Genomic DNA, 24348 nt, shown 5'->3' on the forward strand with positions numbered 1-24348 from the left:
GATATTTTAGTCTAACAAACTTAAAAACATAAAAATCTCAATAACTGCTCCAAGGGACAATCCAAACCATAGGAAAGCCAGAGAACTGGTCCCTTGTCTTTCTCTTAGATTACAGTCAAGAAATATGTATCTATAATAAGTGTAAATGAGAGACAACTCTTACTTTTACATAAGGGAGTTTCAAATGGCACTCCCTTGTCACCTGAACAGGAGTTGAGAAAAAGTATCAGGTTTAAGATAGCTATTCTTTCCCCCAGCCTGACCTAAATTAATTGCCCCTTTCCTAAATTCTCATACTGCTTTAAGTAGTCTAATGCTTAAACTCAACCTGATTTATATAATCATAAGGTAAGGTAACCACATAACTTATCATCAAACTAGGACATGTGAAAGTGAAATGGGGTGCTATTAATAATTATGCCAGGACACGCGGTATCCTAGTTAATATCATAATTCTCTCTCCTCTACTAGACTTGGAAGTTTGATTATAAGGTGGAGCTGGAAATTCATTATTATATTTCTCACAGTAGCACATTAGCTTGCACAAACTAAGCATTCAAGTCTTATATGTGGGAAGGGAATGAACGCATAAATTCAAAAGAACTTTTATGGAAGCACAACTGATTGTACCAATTTTGATTTCTTTGGACAAAGGCAAAGTTTGTATGTCTACTATAGGTCTGTACTTGAAAATCCAAAAATCCAAGAAAAGAATGAGAAAGGAAATTACCTGGGTTATTCTGTTAAATTTATTTGAATGGTTTCTTTATAATATTAAAGGACCTAAAGTGTTCAAATCTTAACAGTTACCATTATTAAAACAAAAACAAAAACTGCCTAATATTATGGTATAATCCTGGTAACTAAATAATCTGGAGAGTATATTCCTCTCCTCTAGACTAACAACAGACTAGTATGTAAATTGTGGAAAGAGTATACAGGTTGAGTATTTGTATGTGCCTTTCAATATATTACTTGTTTCAAGAATATCTACCATATACATTTTATTATTAAATCTAAATCCTTGTCTCAAAGAAAAGAAAATAAACTGTAGCTCTTTTGCTCCTACTTTAATTCTTGAAAGAGTAAAATATTCTTATATTTGTATGTTTAGTGAGCAAAATGAATGTGCGCCAGCAGATTCAAAATTGGGGAAGTTTGACTGATAACAAATAAAGACCTTTCCTAACCTGCTTCCCATTCACTTTGTTTCTAGTCCTGGTTGGTGGCAGAAAGCAATTACTGTTGTTAAAATATTTATAGTTTCATTTCTGCTGCACCTTGGTTTCTTACACAGTCATAAAACCACAGTCTTTATCATATGTGCCACTTCCTGTAATTCACAATTGAGCCCTAATCTACTATTCATTATATCACACAATATATAACAAAATAAAATACCACAGATAAGGAAAAGAATCAAAATCCATTTGGTTCTCTTTTTTCTTAATTCTTTTCCCAAAAAAAAGGTGTGGGGGAAAAATCTTGAAAACTTGAGGAAGCATTTTTAACTATTTTTCTTTCCTGCAATTTTAGTCAATTATAGATAAGTCATTGTTATTTGTGATAATGGGAGGTAGAAATAACAGGGATGATGCATGAATAACTTTACTTTCATTCTACTTCACATCTAAATTTAAAGAATCTGATAACAAGTAACAAAACGGAAAGAGTTGAACTTCATTTCTCATTCTACCTTCTGGTATTGAAGTTAATGAATGGTGAAATGGTCAGAAAGCAGCTGCTGGAGCGGGAGAAAAAAAGCAGAAAACAACTGGCTAATTAGACCCTGTAGTAGTTTGATACTATTGATGAATTCCAAAAAGAAATATTGGATTATGTTTGTAAACTGGTCTTTTTCCTCTGGGCATATTAGATTATATTGGATTCAGAGGTTTACTTGATTAAATAAAGATTAAGGCTTTCTTTTCTTTGGGCATGTCAGTAGGACACTGCATCCTTGCCCCCCTTGGTGGGTGAGGACTCACAGAGAAAATGGCATGGCCAAAGAGTTAGATGGAGTTTTTTTGAACTGGAGCCCTGGGATGTTAGCACACAGAGGAGCCTGGTCATGAGAAAAGAGAAAAAAGCCCCAGGAAGAGAAACAAGTTGTTCTCCTTATAGTCTACAGCTGGCCTTGTAGAGATAACAGAGGAGCTGGGTCTGAAGAGAAGCAAGCCCCAAGGAAGAAAGGAACCCAGGAAGCCTGAATCCTGGCAGACATCAGCAGACATCTTGCTCCAACACATGGCAAAAGGCTTTGGAGAGGGAAGTAACTATGCTTTATGGCCTACTAACTGTAAGCTTCTACCCCAAATAAATATCCTTTATAAAAGCCAACAGAGTTCTGGTGTTTTGCATCAGCACCCCTTTGGCTGACTAATACAGACCCCTAATCACACTTTCCTGGATTTTCCTGGATGCATCCACCTTTAAACTCTCTTCTTAATTCACAAAGAAGTTAGATTCTTCTTAAATTTGTTTCTGATATAATCAAGTGTTTAGCTAAGATTTTTATTTAACAAATTTAAATAAACTTTACAAATCTCAAACGATGAAACTTCAACTTTGTAAGAAATGAAACTTCAACTTTGTAAGAAATGAAATTACCTGAAGAATACTTTGTTTTTAATCAAATCACTGCTTCATCCAGCTCCCAAGTAAATGTTACATGATGAGGTAGAGCAGGTGTGTACTAGGCCAGCAGCAAATGAAGACTCCAGAATACATATGCAGCAAAAACCAACAAACATCATCCAGTAGACAAACTTTAACACTCTAGTTATTCCAGAATCATACTGTTTGACTTATACATGTTACAGACACAACCCAAGCATGTAAATAAATATTCATGCATCCATTTATTTTAAAAATATTTACTGATTTCCACTATGTTTCATTAAAGACCCTGGAGAAATGAAGAAGCGTCATCAATTTTTGTCTTGAGGGATCTCAATAATCAATCATGGTTATCAACCAATACACTTGTACTAATTGATGCAGGTATAGAAGTGATGTAAGAGAACATAGAGGAAGAAGAGATTTCTGTCTCCTGTCAAAAAGGTATAGGGAAAGAAAGGCAGGCAATCACAGAGATGACATTAATGCTGAAAGTGAGAGAACGGCAGGAGTTTGTTCAAAGGGGGGAAAGGAATCTTGGCACTCAGAGAAGTTTTTTTTTTTTTTTTCCAAGTGAAAAATGAATTTATTGTTTTTAATTACAGAAAATATCAATGTATAAAACATGGAAATAGGCAGATTTAAACTCAACTTATAGAATAAGTTTTGGACAAATATTGTTTAAAATTTAAATTAGTTACTTTTCTTGGTAATATGATAGTTACTGCCATGTACCTCTAGATGTTGTGTGAATTTTTTTTTTATTGACTTTGTAATAATATTACATTAAAAATATATATATGTGAGGTCCCATTCAACCCCCACCCCCACCTCCCCCCCCCCCACCCCCCCAGCAACACTCCCTCCCATCATCATGACACATCCATTGGATTTGGTAAGTACATCTTTGGGCACCTCTGCACCTCATAGTCAATGGTCCACATCATGGCCCAGAGAAGTTTAACTTACATTCCCTTCCACCTGGGATAGCTCTGAGGCCTTGTCAAATGACCCAAATTATTCCTCTTAAATACTCTAGAATAAAAATCATCAGGACTTCTGCATCCCCTGGAAGAAACAAGATGTTAAGTACTACCATGACTAACTAGTGAAGAAATAGTTGACTGCAAGAGTAAATTAAAGTTATAAAATTTAAGCAAAGTACTTAAAACTACAAACTTCACTTTCTTCATCTATCAAATGGAGATAATAAAAGCTGTCCATATAGGTGTCTTCTTCATAAGATATCTATGAGGATCAAATATAATAATATATAGAAAACTTATCATGATAAAACAATAGACAAAAGCAAAGTATTATTCATTAAAACCTATCTTTTGTTTCACAAATAAATCTACCAAAACAAAGAACTGCAAACAGTGCTTTAAAAAAAAAAAGCCATGATGGGACTGACTGTAATTTTGTGAATGCAAGCTTTAAGCAGGCTTTAGTAACTTCTACTATACACCAATTTTCAATGAAATCTACTACCAATTCAAAGAATACACATCTGAAAATGTTTTTGATGCTTTTGAGGATCAAACAGTGGTCATATTCATAATTCAATTTATGACATTTTAGTAGTAAAACAAAGATTTTAAATTTGCTCTATACTGCCAAACATCAAAAATCATGGTAAAACAGAGCCATCACTTTATTCAATTAATTAAAAACAAGAACTCCAAAAACTTGGCTTATTTTCTTATAGTCCTATTACTTTGAGGGAAATGTTGGTGATATTCACAGAAGTTGATTTGTTTTCTAATAAACATCAAAGGAAAGCTGGTGTCAATCTGAATACTCAGTTTTAGAGTAAATACATATATCATTTTTCCCTTACAAATTATTTTATTTTACCCACTCAAAAGGAACTCACACCTTAACAGAAGCATGTCTGCAGATTTATAATTCTTCAGATACATTATATTCTTTTTTTCTCTGTATTTCAACTATCAAAATATTTTTGTGACATATAGTACCCTGCCCCATTCCTCTAGCGTTAACTGCTTGAAAATTCTAAATCTTCTAGGACACTGCCAAGAGGGAATTTTTTTTATGATGAGAAGATACATCTCACTGAAATTTTATGATGCACTCTAAGTGTCTTATAGCATGGTCAACAGGAAGGAGAAGCCATTTCTCTGCAAGAATGTAAAATGTCTTCAAAGATTAATCTTGGAGGAAAGCAGTAATTTCCTCATGAATTATCATGTAATCCTTGCTAAACTAACCATACAATTATAAGCCAAGAACTCTGAGGTGTTAATTTTGATTCATGAATTCAATAAATTTAATTAAGGCATGTAGATAAGATTTTATTATATACTTATGTTAATACTATTGACAAGCAATTTTGTTTTACAGAAACATAAAGGTTGAGAAAGGAGACAAGGAAATCCTTGTCCACTAGAAAGAAAACAAATAGAAAATTCTTAGGTCTCTGTGGCACAGTTAAGTCTAAAGTGAATTTATTTGGTATAAACGCCAGATTAATGTTAGACAAAATAATTGTTGTAAAATTAAATTATAAAGATAAATACATAATATTTCCTAAAGCTTTCTATAAAAGGAAGACTAAACGCTGCTTCTCAGATTTTTGGAAGTGTTTTAGTTTTTTTCTTGTCTTTAAAGTTTTATGTGTAACCTTAGATTCTAAGGCTTAGAAAATTATATATAACCTCTATGGACCTCAGTGACTTCATCAAAATGATAGGGTTGGACTAAATGAAGTTTAAGGATCAAGCCATCTCTAAAATTCTAATAAAAATATTAGAAATAAATGAACATATAAAGAGAGGTAGTTACTGTTCCGATAAAATAAGATATAGCCTATAAAGCTTTGCAGAAAACACTAAAAATAATGTCTTGTGATTATTCTTTACTACCAATGAAGTCACAGAGTACTTTCCCAGTCTAAAAGCAGAACTTCAGTCTGGGAGAAATAATACAAGTTTTTTTAACAGCTTCCAGTTTTAGACATCTCTAACTTTAGTGCTCAGTTTAGATAAAACTAATGATTACAAACATACCCTTAGCGTTTTAAAAAATAGTTTCTGAGATCTCTTGCTGGCCTTTTCAATTAACTGGATAGAAAATTTGCAGCCCAGATGGTGACATTTACATCAAATAAATACCCACAAAAGAGATGGGCTATAAGATCATTATGAAAATTTCAGCAAAACAAAGACTTAGTTTATTTAATGTAGCCTATTAAATTTTTCAAGAATAACTTTATTGAAATAGAATTAATATTATTTTCTAACCATTTATTTTTAAGTTTGTCTTCTGTGTTTTGTATATAGGTATAAAGCAGACTATTAAATCAAGAAAGAAATAATTTCAATCTTAGTACGGATTCTAAACTGTTCAATCATTGAATATGTTCAAAAGTAATATCAAGTACTAATGGAAATCATTCTCCTTTGGCCTAAACTTTCTGAAGAGTTATATGCCATACCAGTCCTGTGTCTGTTCTTACTATAGTACCCTATGTAAGTATAGTTTAAGGTGGTGCTTTAGAAATTATTCAAGGTACAAGCTTCTGCAATGGCAAATGAGAAGCTTCTTCCCACAAACATCTATTTAACTGGCCAAAATTAGTAAAGACAATGATTCAGAGTCGCTGGAGAGTGATCAAAGGGGCTGCAACAAATCCAAAGGATTTCTTTAACAAAATTTACAGAAACTAGAAACTTCTAAGAGTAGACAGAAGGCCTTGCGTGACATTCAAGCTAGGGGCTGTGCCCATCTCCCCACAACTCTGTATCCAAGAAAAGCTGTTGTGGTGAGTTCATCAGCTGAACGGCAGTGCCCATTCTCCCACAGATCCCTGGAGTGGAAGAGCTATTCTGGGTATATTCAGCAGCCAGTAAACATGGGCAGATATCACTTCCCACAGCACTGTACTGCAGACCTATACCAAGTAGGTGGCAACAGCCAGACAGTGCCCATTTTACCAGCCCCGGCCCCCGCTCCTCAATCCAGGCTGTGGAAGATCTACGCTGGGTAGCAGCACCAGTTCCCCACCTTCCCCTCCCCGCAACATAGCTCCTGCTCCACAGGAGGGATCCAAGTGGACACCTGGTGAAGAGCCACTTCCTCCTCACTTGCCCACCCCCAATCCAGCTCCTGACCGACAATACCAAAGTTATGCCCAGGAGAGGGTCTGAGCAAGCCTCTCAAGGACCGGCAGCAACCTCATCCCGCCAAAGAGCCAGACACAGCCAGGATCAGACTGTGGAACAATTTATGCTCCAGGCATTACTGAAAACAAAAGAACAATGAGTAAGGAATTAGTGGAGGCTAAACACTGGGTGTGATACAAGTAGAGATCAGTTAAAAGCTTAACTGGAGATGGGGAGGGGGCAGAGGGCAGAGAGCACCCAGCTACAACCAACATTGGTCCTGGTGGCCAAGACTTTACACACACTAATGCTGCCTCCCTGCAACCTCCCTGAACAGAGAACCTGGAAACATTACATATGTAAAAGAAGTCTGTCACAAAAGCCATGCTGTGTGATTTCATTATATGAAAACACCCTGAATAAGCCTATCTACAGAGATGGAGAGTTGCTGAAGGTAGAAGGGAATGGGGAACAACCGCTATTTGGAGAAAGGGTTTCTTTTGGGGGCCACAGTTACACAACTCTGAATATACTGAAAAACATGGAATAGAACTATATAATATGTAAACTTTATCTCAGTAAAGCTGTTTTTTGAAAAAAAGCTATCAAGCCTGCAACTTGCAAAAGATTATAGAGTAGAGCAAAATCTAAGGGCAGTGTAGGGTTCTTGCTTAAATGGTCAGACAGGAAATGATGAGAACCTGAACTCTGCCAATGAGGACAGGATATAAGGGAAATTATTGTATTGGTAGAACTAACAATACTTAAGACTGGATGAGAGGAATTAAGGGGAGAAAGATGGCTAGGATGACTTCCAGGTTTCTGCTTTGGTCACCTTTATATTAGGCACTGTGACAGCCCAAGTAGAAACTAGTTTTTCCCTTGGAAAGGTGCTTTCAGATAAAGCTGCTAAGGCTATGTAACAAGTCTGCTTCAAAAGAAGACTGTTCTCTGATCCCACCATTGGGTACAAACAACCAGCATTGGCCACATTCTGGGGATCTCATCTATATCCTATGACATAGCTAATAGCCTTGATAACCAAAGAAGAAGGGCAATGTGTTAAAAAAGGGAAAGACAGTTTTCAGTCATAGGGTTGTTCTGAGAATTAGGTTAATACACATAAAGAGATCAGAATAGTGCCTGGCTCATACTCAGCAACATGTAAGTGTTAGCTAAGAAATGAAGAGAATTATAATGGATTATTGAAGTCAACATATACACATCATTCCTAGAAAGGTAAAGATTAATACAGTTAAGGACCAAGAGTGCCTACAACTCCAAGCAGGAGAATCACATCCATCAACCATGTGGGATCTAAGCCCCCTCTCAATATAAAGGTGGAGTAGACATCACCATCCCAGGGTCCACAGGATGGAGGAATAAATTATGGATTAGAGTAGACTCATTGGTATTCTACTATAGAACTACTGTGACTAGTAACGGAAGAAACTGTAGCACTAATGTGGAGAAAGTAGTATGGTAGTTGCTGAGGGCAGGGAGAAGGAAGAAGAGGTGTGATGTGGGGGCATTTTCGGGACTTGGAGTTGTCCTGAATGATACTTCAGGGACAGAAGCTGGACATTATATATCCTGTCATCACCCACTGATCGGACTGGGATAGAGTGTAAACTACAATGTAAACTATAATCCATGCAGTGCAGCAGTGCTCCAAAATGTAGTCACCAAAGGCAAGGAATGTGCCACAATGATGAAAGAAGTTGTTGATGGGGGGGCGGGGGGAGGAGGGTGTATGAGAACCTATTATATTTTTTTAATGAAACACTTTTGTGATCTATGTATCTTCAAAAATATTTTAAAAATAAAATAAAAAATAAATATAGTTAAGGAGGGTGAGCACCCCTGTCACTCTTCTCACCAAGAATTTAAGTTTTGGCAGGGCAGCCAGGCCCATTTCAGACCAAAGATCATCAGAACTAAGGTAGGAAAAGAGCAAGAAAACAATAAACGCAACCCCTCCCTGTTTCCTTTAAAAGAAAAAAAAAGTTTATAAAACCAGACTTGTATCAATTTTGGTTAACATGGTCAGTTTACATTAATTACATTACAAATTTGGTTTCCAGTTTAAAATTAAAAGTAATGACTCATAAATCCTTTATTCCCTGTAAAATAACAGACTATCAATTCTCTCAATTTAATGTACAGGGGTCTCTTAAAATTAACACAGTATCTCCTGTCTTATAAAAATAGGAAAAGATGATCTACGTATTAAAAAAAAAAAAGAATTAAAGAAATTAATTAAAAAAAAGGAAAAGATGGGAAACGGACTTGGCCCAGTGGTTGGGGCGTCCGCCTACCATATGGTTCAAACCCCGGGCCTCCTTGACCCATGTGGAGCTGGCCCATGCGCAGTGCTGATGCGCGCAAGGAGTGCCGTGCCACGCAGGGGTGTCCCCCGCGTGGGGGGGCCCCATGTGCAGGGAGTGCGCCCATAGGGAGAGCCGCCTAGTTCGATGGAGGGTGCAGCCTGCCCAGGAATGGCGCTGCCCACACTTCCCGTGCCGCTGACGACAACAGAAGCGGACAAAGAAACAAGACGTAGCAAATAGACACAGAGAACAGACAACCGGGGGAGAGGGGAGAATTAAATAAATAAATAAATCTTTTTTTAAAAAAAAGGAAAAGATGCAATGTTAAAATAATATTCAAAGCTACTTAAAGAAAAAAAATGATTGACCAGATAATGTACAAGAAGGTTGTTATTTACTTAGACCCAATGGAAATTTTCTCTCTTGCCTGTAGTTTTGGAAAGTGTTCTCTAATAAATAGTTTAAAATTATAAACCATTTGAGAGTGTATTTTTAAAAATATATATCAAATAGCTACTTTAGTCATAATTGAATATCTGATTTACTACTGATTTCTATTTTAAAAATGACTAGCAATAATGTTAAGAATTATCCTTTAGTAGCATTTTTTAAAAATTATAAACACTAGAGAAACTGAGAATTGCCCCTCAGCAATAAAAGATAGGGAGGAAACTTGTTTTTAAAAGCCTAGAAAAATTCAAATTGTCTCATTATAAATTCCTTTCCCAACCTGGAAATGAAGCACGATCTAGTCCAACTCATTTCTTTTCCCAAATTAAAAAGTAATTAAGTCCAGAGAATGTAACCAATTTGACTGAGGTCACAGAAGCAGCCACTGGCAACCCCAGTCTCTTTGCTTGTACCAGTGGTTCCCCATGTTTTCCTGCTCCCTCACAATAGAGAGCCACATTCTCTTCTTTTAAGAATCCTGCTGCTCCATGTTATTTCTCAATTACCTGGGTGAATCTCCTGAGGAATAATGACATCATCACTCTCTTAACCTTTCTAATGCTGCATACTTTTCTAAGTGCTTTCATACTCATTCTGCCAACTAAGGTTATCTTTTCAACTTGAATCCTCTGACTTCTCCTCTCTGCCTCATCCAAACAGATCTTCTCTCTTTCCTCCCCATTTCATACTCTTCTCTAATGCTTCACAGCAGAGTACTTGTTAATATCTTTTCTTTTTACACATTCACATCTAAGAGAATTCTTTAGCTATAGTACCATATTTTTTAACCCTATTTAAAAAATAAACATATTGAGAGTATTTTCTAACATCTCCTTTTGCTTGAATCTCTACAATTTCGGTGGGAAGATTCATGAACTATGTCAAGGACAGGATAGGAAGGAGAAACTAGGAACACATCTCAGAATGTAAGAGATGAGGAGCTAAGAATTCGTCGTTTGAGTAATGGAGCAGCAGGGGTTGAGGAAAGGATTAGGACAGTAAACTGAAATTGGAAAACTGCATGAGAGTCATTTTAGAGGGTTGCTTGCAGTGTGATGCTTAAAATGTGGCTCAGCTTCAAATCAAGGTGACTAGAAGAAAAATGGTAATAACAAACAGGAAGTTAGAGAACTGGTTTGGGGATGTGGCTTATACATCTGGTTATAGATCTTTTGAATTTGACAAAATGGCAGAAAAACCAAGTCAAAATGCCTCTACAAAATTAGAAACAATGTTATGAAAAAAGGGCTTGACTTTTACACATGTTGCTTTTACAGCATTTATCTCATTGCATTACGGTATTTACATTAGTAACTATAATTCAGTGCTAGATAATGCTTTCTAGATAATACTGAGTTAGACATACTATGTAAGTACAACCCTGTTACCTATGAAACTGATTATCTGGAAGAAGAAGATGTTTTATTGTGGTGATATAAAAATATGACTGCTAATTCTTTGACACCTCTCCTTTCAAAAGGTAGAATCTAATTTCCCTCCTGCTGAATGTGGACTGAACTTAGTAACTCACTTCTAACAAAAAGAAAGTAACAGGGAAGTAGATGTGGTTCAACTGATAGAGCATTCACCTACTATATGGGAGGTCCAGGGTTCAGTACCCAGGGCCTCCTGACCCGTGTGGTGAGCTGGCCCACGTGCAGTGCTGCCGCACACAAAGAGTGCCATACCACGAAGGGGTGTCCCCCATGTAGGGGTGCCCCACACACAAGGAGTGCACCCCACAAGAAGAGCCACCCTGTGTGAAAAAAATCACAGCCCACCAAGGAGTGGCGCCGCATACAGAGAGAGCTTGACGCAGTAAGATGATGCAACAAAAAGAGACACAGATTCCCGGTGCTGCTGACAAGAATGCAAGCGGACACAGAAGAACACACTTTGAATGGACACAGAGAACAGACAATTGGGGGGGGGGAGGAGAAATAAATTTAAAAAATAAACCTTAGAAAGGAAAAAAAAGAAATGTAACAGAAGTGACGTTATGTGACTTCCAAGGCATTTTTTTTTATTGCTTCTGAGCCTGCTTCACCCTTTCCTTTCTTCCATTCCTCCCTTCTTCCCTTTTCTCACTCACAACTGTTTGCTCGGGGGAAACATAATTGCCACGTCCTGAAATCACTCAAGCCACCTTTGGAAAGGTCCACATGGGGAGGCAACTGGGCTTCTTGCCAACAAGCAGCACCCACCTGGCATTATGTGACTGAGTCACCTTGAGAGCAGATTCTCCAGCTGCAGAGGCTCAGAGGATAGCTTGTCAACAACGTAGCCAGAACAGGCCAGCTAACTTGTGCCCAAGTCCCTGACCCTCAGAAACTTTGAAATGATAAATAAAGCCCCTACTTTTAGGGGGAGGGGGAAGGATGATCACAGTAAAATAAATAAACCACAGGCAATGGGAAAATGACAGGAGAACAGAGATCTGCCATCTTGAAAGAAGGAAAATCTAGATAGTGGACTTACAAGGGAAGGAAAACTAACATTTGAGTGTTTGGCATTGCTCTAGGTACTGTATATCTTTCATCTCACTTCATCCTGATAACAATCCCAAAATAAAAGGTAGTTCATTTTATATCTTGTCCTTATCAAGGATACACAGCTGAAAGGCAATGTAGCTAGGATGTAAACCAGGTATATTTGATTCCAACACTGGTGCATATTCCGTTAGATGCCCCAAGGCCATTTGTTGTCACCCCATTTTGGGGAGTTTATAAAACTACATGTTTTAGACTCTTGAAACTCACTTCCCTGAAAGGGGCCACCTGAGTAGTAAATGAGGAGAAAATGGAAAAGTAGTGAAAATTGTAACCCAAGTGGCAAATGCATGAATCATTCATTTAAATCTTAACAATCATCCATACTCTCCAAATGAACAAAGAAAAAGAGAATAAAGGAACTCAGTGGGCAGACCTTAAAAGCGGAATGGCTTTTGAGAGAGAAATAGGCAGAAAGGAGATCTATCCATATAAGTAAAAAAATTTATTACTGAGTCTGGCAAGGGGGAAAGATGAGGCCTGCCAATAAACAGCGTGGGCAGATTAAAAGGTTTAAGAGAGTAGACGTATACATATACACTTGCCTATACATATGCACATGTCTACATATCTGTATATACATATGTGTAGATATTTTACAGGGAGTACCAAATCACACATGTAAGGGAGGGAGGCAGCAAGAATGCACATGTGATGTGGTGTGAATGATGGGGATAGACAAGTACATGCTGCCAGGTAGTTGGTGACACTCAATCCAGTGGCTGGGTTTGTGGGGGTAGGCAAGTATACCTCCAGCTCCATCAAATGTGGAAGTATGAGTGATAAGAAAGCTTATTTCTTTATAATATAAACTTTATTTTTAGAGAAGTTTTAGATTAAATAGAAAAGTTATATTTAAAGTATAAGGGATTCCCATTTAACCCACCCATTTTCCCTCCCACATTTTCCCCTATTAATAACATCTTACATTAGTGTGGTGCATTTGTTATAATTCCCAGCATTAAAAGATTTTACTTGTAGCTTTACTTTGTGGGCACTATAATGGAAATGAAAAATTATTAGAGGCTTAACATCTGATGAAATCTCTATTTGGGGGAAATACCCAGAAAGAAGATAATAAAACACCAGAGCAATGATGCCAAAAACTAGTCTGTGAATCACTGTAGCTTAGCTGCCCAACGACTACATGAGGAATTAAAAAAAAACAAAAACACCTATGTACATACTACAAAATATACTATATAGTACATTTAATATACAACATATTTAACAGAATGCATATATTAACTAATATACACACCCACTGCACAGATTCTGAATCTTGTCTCAGACCTACTAAAACAGCATATCCCTGGGCACAGGAATCTGTACAAACTTCTAAGTGACTGATGTGTAGGGTTTGGAAATTGCTGTTATGCCACAGCATGATCTTAAAGAATGTTACAGAGCTTCCTTTCCTAGAACTATTTCAAAATAATGTAGGGTCTTCTTTATCTGGAAAGCAAGTTACAATGCAGCCTGCAGGCACCAAAAGAGCTAAAAAACCTTGAGGATGCAACATTCTTTGAACAAAAGATAACATGACAATCTTGATGATTCTTTGGTATCTCTGTTTTACGATTCTCTCTTCTTTCATGTTCATGTGTTTAATATTAAAACCCAAATATTAAAAGGCCATTTGAGTGAGCTTGCATTTTTAGGGACAAAATAAAAAAACAGTCAAAAAGATAAAATTAAGTAAAAACTCTAATACACACACACACACAAATATATATATTCCAGTAGTTTTGACATTTTCACAGAAATAAATGTTACTGTGCTCTCATACAGAATAATGGTTAAAACAATATAAATATTTGCACATGATCCTTTCTTTAGTCATTGTACAGAAGACCTAAGAATGTGCAAATCATATCTCATTCAATAGCTTATACAGGCTACCCAGCAATGTTTCTAAATGGACTTGATCTAGTTTCACAAATAAAATGTCTTCACTTGTCCCTATTAGTTCCCTTTCCAGCTATTTCCATCGTCATTCTCAAGTCCTTGTTCTTATTATTGTCCATTCATTCCTAAATAGATTATTCTATCTTTCTTTAAAGAGGAAATAAAGATACAAACTCTTTCAGCTAAAACACACCCAGTTCCATTCTTAATCTCTTCTCCTAATATCAATCCTGTCATCACCAGACTAACCCTTCATCCCACCATCCTCCATCATCTCAAGAGACCCACTCAGACTCTGCCTTTTCAGTTTTGGCTCCTCTCTCTCATTTCTTTGACCTTTCCTTTATCAATATTTTCCCCCACTGCCCCCTAAGCTGACATTTTAAACATGCTCTTGCCCTAAATGGAAAAGAAAAGAAAAAAATCAAAAACAAAAATAACCCTTTGGAACTGTCATCCAGTCTGGCCCAATCCTGCATGCTTTCTCCCCATTTCACGAACACATTTTATTTTTTTAAAGATTTATTTTTTATTTCTCTCCCCCACCTCCCCCAGTTGTCTGCTCTCTGTGTCCATTCACTGTGTGTTCTTCTGTGACCGCTTCTATCCTTATCAACTGCACCGGGAATCTGTGTTTCATTTCGTTATGTCGTCTTGTGTCAGCTCTCCGTGTGGGCGGCACCATTCCTGGGCAGGCTGCACTTTCTTTCATGCTGGGTGGCTCTCCTCACGGTGCACACTCCTTGTGAGTGGGGCTCCCCTACGCAGGGGACACCCCTGCATGGCAGGGCACTCCTTGAGTGCATCAGCACTGCGCAAGGGCCAGCTCCACACGGATCAAGGAGGCCCGGGATTTGAACTGCGGACCTCCCATGTGGTAGGCAGATGCCCTAACCACTGGGCCAAGTCCCCTTCCCATCACTGATAAATTTTAAAAGAGGAGTACACAGTCACTGTTTCCAAACCTTCAGCTCCCATTCCTACCCTATAATAGCAATGTGTCTATTTTGCTTTCAGACTTACTCTAGGGACATCTCTGTGACACGTTATCACTTCCTTATCACCACTGTCTCCTGGTTTTCCTCACTCTGACTGTCTCCTGAAGGAAAGCGTTCCTTAGAGTTGTCTACCTGATCTTGTATGGTTCTACACACTGTAGGGGCTTCAGTCATATATGCTGCAAACTCTCCAATGTTTCCAGACACTTTCTTATGTGTCAGACTTACATGTACCCAAATATACAAGTATGTAAAATAAAGTATATTCAAAACAAAGCTAATTTTGCCCTACTATAAATCTTTCCAAATTGTGAATTACTACTTAAGTTGTAGAACATTAAGATTTTTGGTTATGTTTACAGTTATCTAGTTAGAACTACCTAATTAAGTAAATAAGAATGTTTCTTTGTTAAATAATTCATAACTTAACTTTGAAATCCTATAACCTTTTAACAGAAGCAAGCAACATACATTTGATAATTCATAAGCCACATTCTTGGAACCATGTGATTATTTAATAGGATCCATGACAATATAAAAATATGATTGCTAAAACAACTAGCATACTGACATACTGATGTTAGTACTTGCCTTACTGAACTCATCTCCCAATTTGCAGTAAAAACTGTATAGATGCTTTTATTTAGATAAACAGATAATCCAAGTAAAGGTGGAAACTGAATGCACCTCACTCACATGTGCTCCCTTCCAAAGCCCTATTAAAAGACAAAGTAAAATTCATACAAAGGCATAAAGGCATGAGTATGAAGATGATGGAAGAAGAGGTAAAAAAACAAACTTGAAGCTGCAAAGCACATAAATAAAAACAATGATTTAGCAGATTTGAGAAACCTGGCCCATTCTTAAATATAAATTAGTGATCAAAGACTACCAGATAAGAAAACAGAGACCAAAAAAGAGTCACCTGGAGAAAGACCATTCAGTGAAAAATACTTCTATCATCAGAGAAAGCAGATATTTGCAACCATAAAACTACAATAGTATACAAGTTTTTTAAAAGAAATATTCAAAAAACGGAAGAGGGGTAGGAAGGGGCTTATCTATGGAGTCATATATCTCACTTACAAAGGAAATTTTAATCCAATATGAGTACCACCTCTATCCAAAATACCTCTAAATTAGCATACTCCCTTTGATTTCTTTGAATTATCAAAAATACTATACCCCAAATGTCAGTTTCTCTGCTGCTTTTCTTATATCAAAAAATCTGTAATGCCTTCAAATTACTAAAAAAAAAGATTCCTATGAATATCCTGAGGAAATGTGTCAACTTTCCTTAATCACTTAAGTCTGATTTAAGAAAAACTTCATTTCCTTAATGAATTAATGTTTCATAAAAGAATGTGGTTTTTAAAAAATTTAAAAACAAGTATATATGCCTGTCTGGATAAATACATAGGAAAATAGGAAAATAAAACTCTTTTACATTGTGTACTTATCAGTTGAGCTGGGATCTGAAATTAGTGCCCAGGCTTCAATGGTGATTCTTGTTCTGTAAGTATCCACTGGTTCATTTGCTTGTCATTCCAAATGGAAGAATGACACTATAAGAAAGACAACTAGAAGTAGTGAAGTGGAGAAAATGTGTATGCCTGGCCATAAATAAAAATAAATCAGTGCCACTAAGCAACAGTGACGTTTGTAGTATAAATGAAATGACTGTAACTAAACAATTCATTCACCTCTTTGGATTTGTTTTTACTGGAATTGTACTGATATCTATAATTTTAACTTGAACATTTTTTCTTCTTTGATAGATAAAGCACTTTAGCACTTGGGTATATACCATTTCTGCAAATAAATGAATACATGTGCTCTAAAAAAGAAAAAAAAAAAAGGCTGGAAAATACTGAACTAACATTGCTCTTTAGATCCAATCCACAACTAAAATATTTTTAGTGGGCTTAAGTAAAGGATCATGTTTCTTGCCATGGGAGTATACTTCAGCTCCTGGATATATACATATCCCAGAAAAATAAAATATCAGCTGGTGGGAATTGGACAGGTAAAATGACTTGCACAGAATAATAAATAGATTTGGAATTAGATTTGGGCACACAAAGTCGCTGATTCTCAATCATTATTTTAAGATGAAAAGGTACATCCAACTTTGGTTTATTTTACAATTTTAGTGGCTAGGCAGCCTCTTCCTGTTTTATCCATATTCTAACTTCTCAAGGTTCATCCAATAATAATTATTAATATGGTTGTGTCAGCACTTGAAAAAAATAAGAAAGCCTTGCCTTAGAAAAAATGTATGTTTTCATAGTAATATTCTTAGAGAATAATAAAGAAATGGGTAAGATAAAGGAGTGGTTAAGCTATTCTGTCAAAAGTAACAATAAATATAGTCCTCTACAAGGTTAAAACGGCAGTTCTCAAAGCTTGGTACACAGATCTCTGAGTATTCCAGAGACCCTTTTAGGTAGTCAGTCAAGTAAAACTAATTTGATGATAAAACTAAGATTTCATTTGCCCCTTTCACTGTATTGTCATTTGTACCAATGATGCAAACACAGTAGTAGGTAAAACTCTTGGTGCCTGTGGCAGTTTGATATTTTTTATGAATTAAAAAAAAAAGATATTGGTCATTCCTCTAGGCCTGATACCCTTTGACTGTACTAGATTCAGCTGAGATGCCTTTGATTAAATTACATGAAGATTAGGACTTTTATCTGACCATGTTATTAAAGTGTGACACAGCTTGAGTCCCAGCTCCCTTGGTGGGTTGATAAAACAGACTCTCACATGGAAATAGACACAAAGAGAAGGTACACAGGCCCCAGGAAGAGAGATGCACCTCATAGTCTATAGCTGACCTTGTGAAAGAAACAGAGCAGCTGAGCCCAGAAATAAACAAGCACTCCAGTCCCAGAAGAAGCTGGGGCCGTGGAACCTTAAGAGGAAGAGAAAGGCTGAATCTTTGCCAGACATCGCCTGCCATCTTATACCAACACGTGGCCAATGATTTTTGGTGAGACTTATGACTTATGGTAACTTGAGTTGGACTATTTAGGGCTTTGGGACTATAAGCCTTTATCCCAAATAAATACCCTTAATAAAAGTCAACAGAGATCTGGTACTTTGCATCAGCACCCCTTTGGATGACTAAAACAGTGCCTTTTCTAGAACCAAAGTAGTGGTACCAAACTACTACTTAAAGTTAAAAAAATAAAAAAATGAAAAGGTCAGCTTAAGAATGTTATTGACAAAGCAATAAAATTATTAATTGTATTAAATACTGATCCTTGAGTATGCATAAAGCATTTTTCAATTGAAAGAATGAATGACAGACAAACTATGCTTATTCAGACGGGTACATAGCAGATATTTTCTTAAATGAATGAATGAAATGAGACTGCCACATCAAGAAATACAATTGACAGTATTTCTTGCCAGATATAAAATTTCACTATTGAAGAGAAAATCAGAATTTTGGAAAACCTATTATGTGCCACTAATATGTAAAGATTTTTCTGACGAGACCAGTAGTGATATTAAAGAATGAATTTTTTTTATGTTGCATAATGAAATGTATCAACATTTGGAAGGATTGCAAGACTCAGAGAACCAAATGATCAATATTTTATATTACAAAATCATGGATGGGGAGAAGATTCATTCAAAGTACAAGTAAAATATTAAGCAGAAGTTGAACACATTAATGAAATCCAATAAATGAATGTATGCATGCATGAATGAAGGAAAACAAACTGTATGACAGATCAGTGGCTTTCAATGTAACAGCAGAAGTTCATTGATAGTTCCAAATCCATAGTGCAATTATGTGCAAATGATACCACTTGTCAAGTTCAGTGTATTATCAAAGAAGCTATTAAACACTCTATTTCCAACTACGTATATGTGTAAGGATTTTTTTTTCATCTACTTCAAGCAAAACATCACAAGAAAATGAATGCAGAAGGATAATTCAAACATTATTTAAGTCAGACATTAAAGAGATTTTCAAGTAAAAAATGTCATTTTCTCACTGATTTTCCAAAATATATTCATTTTTCATAAAACATGTTTTTTATGTTATAAAATATAATGGGTTTACTACTATTTCTAAAGAAATTAATATATTTTAAAGTTGTTTTAGTTTGTAATAAGGCAAATATTAATAGATATAATCCAATAATTTTTATGAGTAGAAAAGGATCCTAAGACAAAAAAGCTTAAGAGTGCTGGTTTAACAATGTGGCATAAAATGGTGGTTTCTGACTGTCAAAAATCAAAAGGTCTTATGTTTTGTTTTGTTTTTTAAATAATTTTTTTAAATTTTTTATTTATCTCTCCCCGTCCTCATCCCCCACCCCCAGTTGTCTGTTCTCTGTGTCCATTCGCTGTGTGTTCTTGTGTCCGCTTGTATTCTTGTCAGCAGCACAAGGAATCTATGTCTTTTTGTTACATCATCTTGCTGCGCCAGGTCTCCATGTGTGTGGCGCCACTCCTGGGCAGGCTGCACTTTTTTCGTGCTGGGTGGCGCTCCGTACAGGGTGCACTCCTTGCACGTGGGGCTCCCGTACGTGGGGGACACCCTGCATGGCACGGCACTCCTTGCGCATATCAGCAATGCACGTGGGCCAGCTCAGCACACAAGTCAGGAGGCCCTGAGTTTGAAACCCTGGACCATCCATATGGTAGGCAGACGCTCTATCCGTTGAGCCACAACTGCTTCCCAAAAGGTCTTATATTTTTAAGGTTGATCCATTATCTTTGTAGTAAAAAGGACAAAACTTTTTCAAATAATTTCATCATCTTGAATCTTTGATCTGCTCAAGGTCAAAACTGACCTTCGAAGGGCAGTTTTATTCTTATAAAGCAAAGAGTGAAATCAAATATGCACTACACATAACGTGAAATGCCAATTCTTCCATGGAAGACAGGAGCTAACTGTTCAGTAGTAGACATGAAATTATCCAAGGGCTAAGGACCGAAGACGAAGAGATCCCTTCAGAGTAGATGTGAGAAGGCTAGTGTCCTGGCTAGAATCCAGTTCAGATCATTAATTATGTTCCAGAGAGAGAATTCAGGTAAGACTAAGAATAGAATTAAACTAGATGGAATCTCAACAGTATAACAAGGCAACAGGCTAATTCTCTGAGAAGAGCAATGGGAACCTTACGGGCCAAGAGTGGTAAGGTGTTAATTATTATAACTCAGCATACTTGAGCAGACTAAGTAAACTGCTCATGAGTTCTCATTTTAGGTTTTGTAACAATTTTTTGTGACCCTGGTTCAGTAACTTCACCTCTTGCTATTCCATTCCATCTATCTGGAGTGTAGGAAAAATATTAATTCTGCAGATTTCAAGTGCTGCAATCATCGCTGAAAAAGCATCACGTCACATCCATGCAAAACATGTGTCTATTTTATAGATTATACTTAAAAGCATCCTCATTACCTAAAAGCAATGATCCTCCCTTCAAAAGACACATTATCATATGATTTCTAAAGGTGAATTAAACATGAAAATATATTCCTAATAACAAAATAAAATAAATCCCATACTCTTCTTTGCCTGATGATGCTTTCAAATAAAAGTCTGTTTTTAAATGTGATCCACTTTTTTAAAAAAGGGGGGGTAGGGGGAAGAAGCAGGTGCAGCTCTGTGGTTGAGCGCCTGCCTCCCATGTACTAGGCTCCAGGTTCAATTCCTGGTACCTCCTAAAAATAAATAAATAAATGTGCTCCATTGTTCTAAAAGAGAGATGCCTACAGCCTGTTTTTGGTAAACAAAGTTTTGTTAGAACAGAGTCACAACCAGCTATTACTTACGTACTATCTGTAGGTGCTTTTATACTACCTAGGCCACCCTGTATAGTTGTGACAACATTGGCTCCCTGACTTGTTTTTTTTCCTTTGTTTTGCTTGTTTGTTTTTGTTTTTAGGCAGCACCAGGGACCAATCCCAGGACCTTCCATGAGGGAAGCTGGCACTCAACTGCTTGAGCCACATCCTCTCCCCTCCCATTTTTTGTTTGTTTTTAATATAATAAACTTTATTTTTAAAGAGGTTTTAGATTACAGAAAAGTTATAGCAGAAGTATGAGGGAGGGAATTGGATGTGGTTCAACAGATAGAGCATCCACCTACCATATAGGCGGTCCAAGGGTTCAATACCCAGGGCCTCCTGGCTCGTGTGGTGAGCTGGCCATACGCAGTGCTGCTGGGTGCAAGGAGTGCCAGCCCACACAGGAATGCCCCTGCATAAGGGTGCCCCCCTGAAAGCAGTGACCCCTGCACAAGGAGAGCCAACCCACTCGAAATCACAGCCTGCCCAGGAGTGGTGCCACACACACGGAAAGCTGATGCAGCAAGATGATGCAACGAGACACTTGTTGCAGAAGTGCCACTGATGAGAATACAAGTGGACACAGAAGAACAAACAGTGAATGGACACAGAGAACAGACAACGGGGGGACAATGGGAAGAGGGAGAAATAAATTTTTAAAAAAAATTTTTTTTAAGTATGAGGGATTCCCCTGTACCCCCCTCCCTCTCCCACATCACCCCCTATTTTTTCTAATGTAGCAGCACAATTTTTATGATGCATCTGTAAAAGTCACTCATTAAAGGGAAAGTGATGTGGCTTAAGCAGCTGGGCTTCTGCCCTCCATGTGGGCAGTCCTGGGTTCAGTTCCTGGTGCCTCCTGGAGAAGGCAAGCTGGTGCAACAACATAATACAACAAAAGAGATGCAAAGAGTAAAGACAAATAGAGGCACAACAAACCAGGGAGTTGAGGTAGCTCAGGTGATTGAATGCCTCTCTTCACATAGGAGGTCCCAGGCTTAGTTCCAGTGCCTCCTAAAGAGAAGACGAGCAGACAGAGAGAGCACACAACAAATGGACACAGAAAGCAGACAGCAACCGCAAACAACAGTGGGGTGGGGGGAGAGGGGAATAAATGAGCAAAAATAAATCTTAAAAAAAAAAAAAGGCAACTCATTAAAAAAAAATGACTCATTTGTGAAGGACTAACCTACTACAGTAATAATTTAAAAAATCAAACCATCATTGTGATATTTATCAGAACTTCACACATTGAACAAATACTGAAGGAGGCAACTATCATTCTTACAATTTTTTTTTTTTAAGATTGACTGATTTATTTAGTCTTCCCCACCTCGTTGTCTGCTCTCTGTATCCATTCGTTGTGCATTCTTCTGTGTCTGCTTGTCTTCTCCTTAGGTGGCACGAGGAACTGACACTGGGACCTTCTGGAGTGGGACTGAGGCACTCAATCTCCTGTGCCACCATGGCTCCCTGGTCTGCTGTGTCTCTTACTGTCTCTCCTCTGTGTCTCTTTTTGTTGTTTCATCTTGCTGCACCAGCTCTCTGCTCAGGCCAGCTTGCCGCGCAGGCCAGCACTCCTGTGCAGTCCAGCGCTCTGCGTGGTCCAGCTCTCCACTTAGGCCACTTTGCTGTGCGGGCCAGCATGCCTTCACCAGGAGGACCTGGGAATCAAACCCTGGAACTCCCATAGGGTAGATGGGAGCCCAAAAGCTTGAGCCACATCTGCTTCTGATATAACTTCTTTAAAGACAAAAACTTAAGCACAAATCAGAATTAAGAGAAACTTCAGAATGTTCACTTTGCATGCATTTTTGGTTGAACTTTCAAAGATTCCACATACAACAAAACCACAATTTTGGGGAAGTGGACTTGGCCCAATGGATAGAGTGTCCACCTACCACATGGGAGGTCCGCGGTTCAAGCCCCGGGCCTCCTTGACCCATGTGGAGCTGGCCCATGCGTAGTGCTGATGGGCGCAAGGAGTGCCGTGCCACGCAGGGGTGTCCCCCGTGTAGGGGAGCCCCAAGCGCAAGGAGTGCACCCTGTAAGGACAGCTGCCTAGTGCAAAAGAAAGTGCAGCCTGCCCAAGAATGGCACCGCACACACGGAGAGCTGACACAAGATGACACAACAACAAAAAAAGAAACAGATTCCTGGTGCCGCTGATAAGGATAGAAGAAGTCACAGAAGAACACAGCGAATGGACACAGAGAGCAGACAATGGGATGGGGGAGAGGGAGGAGGGGAGAGAAGTAAATAAAAAATAAATCTTAAAAAAAAACACCACAATTTTAAATCAAAATGAATATTAAAAACATTTAAGCCTTGTGACAAACTTACTCTACAGAAGCAGGGAAGACAAGAGTGAATAGAAATAGCGCTATATTTTGAGGAGAGAATGCAATCACTTATTTCCTTTACCATAAAACAAAAGTCAATGAGTAAACATTTTAGTAACACTGACCAAGTTATTAACTTTTCAAAAATTTGCTTTTCAAGTTGTGCCTTTAAAATGTATCTATCCACAAATTTGGATTAAATTAAATTTATTCATCAAAACGTTTTGCTCAAATTCTAATCTTAAGTATAAATAAAACATAATTTATCAAAACATAGTCCAAATACTAACCAATAATGCTACCATTTCAATTTATATGCCTCATTTGAAAAACTTAACTTACAAACAGGAGTTTTACCATTTCTCCAAAATAAATGTCCCTAAGTATAAAACTTTAAATGATAATCAAATAGATTCCAATAATTCATGCTATGCATTTTCCTTCATTGGGTTTTTTTTTTTAAGATTTATTTATTTATTCTCTCCCCTTCCCCCCACTGCCCCCTGCCCCGGTTGTCTGTTCTCTGTGTCTATTTGCTGCGTCTTCTTCGTCCACTTCTGTTGTCAGCGGCACGGGAATCTGTGTTTCTTTAGGTTGCGTCATCTTGTTGTGTCAGCTGTCTGTGTATGCGGCACCATTCCTGGGCAGGCTGCACTTTCTTTCGCGCTGAGCGGCTCTCCTTACGGGGCACACTCCTTGCACGTGGGGCTCCCCTACGCGGGGGACACCCCTGTGTGGCACGACACTCCTTGCACGCATCAGCACTGTGCATGGGCCAGCTCCACACGGGTCAAGGAGGCCTGGGGTTTGAACCGCGGACCTCCCATGTGGTAGACGGACGCCCTAACCACTGGGCCAAGTCCGTTTCCCCCTTCATTGGGTTTTGATAAAAACAGAGATGTCTGGTGTTGGAGCACCATCTTCCTTCTCAGTCTCTACAGGCTCAGAAGCAGACACGATAACCATTGCTTTATTTGCTGAAGCTTGTAGCAATTTGATATAATTGATGAATTCCAAAAAGAAATACTGGATTATACTTGTAATCTGATCTGTACCTGGGCATGACTGAGTTATGATTGGGGCTTTGATTGGGCCACGTTATTAGGACAGATGAAAGGTATCGCAAAGGAGTTGGAGCTTTTGATGCGAGGGTTTCTCATGTTGGAGTTTTGATATTGGAGTTTGATGCTGAAGTCTTAAGCCGGAGCCCT

General features: G+C 37.8%; 1 protein-coding gene across 1 annotated transcript in view; it reads right to left on the minus strand.

Moving 5' to 3' along the window:
• Positions 1 to 24348, minus strand: part of UBE2E2 (ubiquitin conjugating enzyme E2 E2) — a 368066-nt gene that overhangs the window by 233635 nt on the left and 110083 nt on the right. The gene's annotated exons all lie outside the window — the stretch shown is intronic.

The sequence above is a fragment of the Dasypus novemcinctus genome, chromosome 31 (assembly GCF_030445035.2).
Source record: "Dasypus novemcinctus isolate mDasNov1 chromosome 31, mDasNov1.1.hap2, whole genome shotgun sequence".
NCBI classification, from domain to species: Eukaryota; Metazoa; Chordata; class Mammalia; order Cingulata; family Dasypodidae; genus Dasypus; species Dasypus novemcinctus.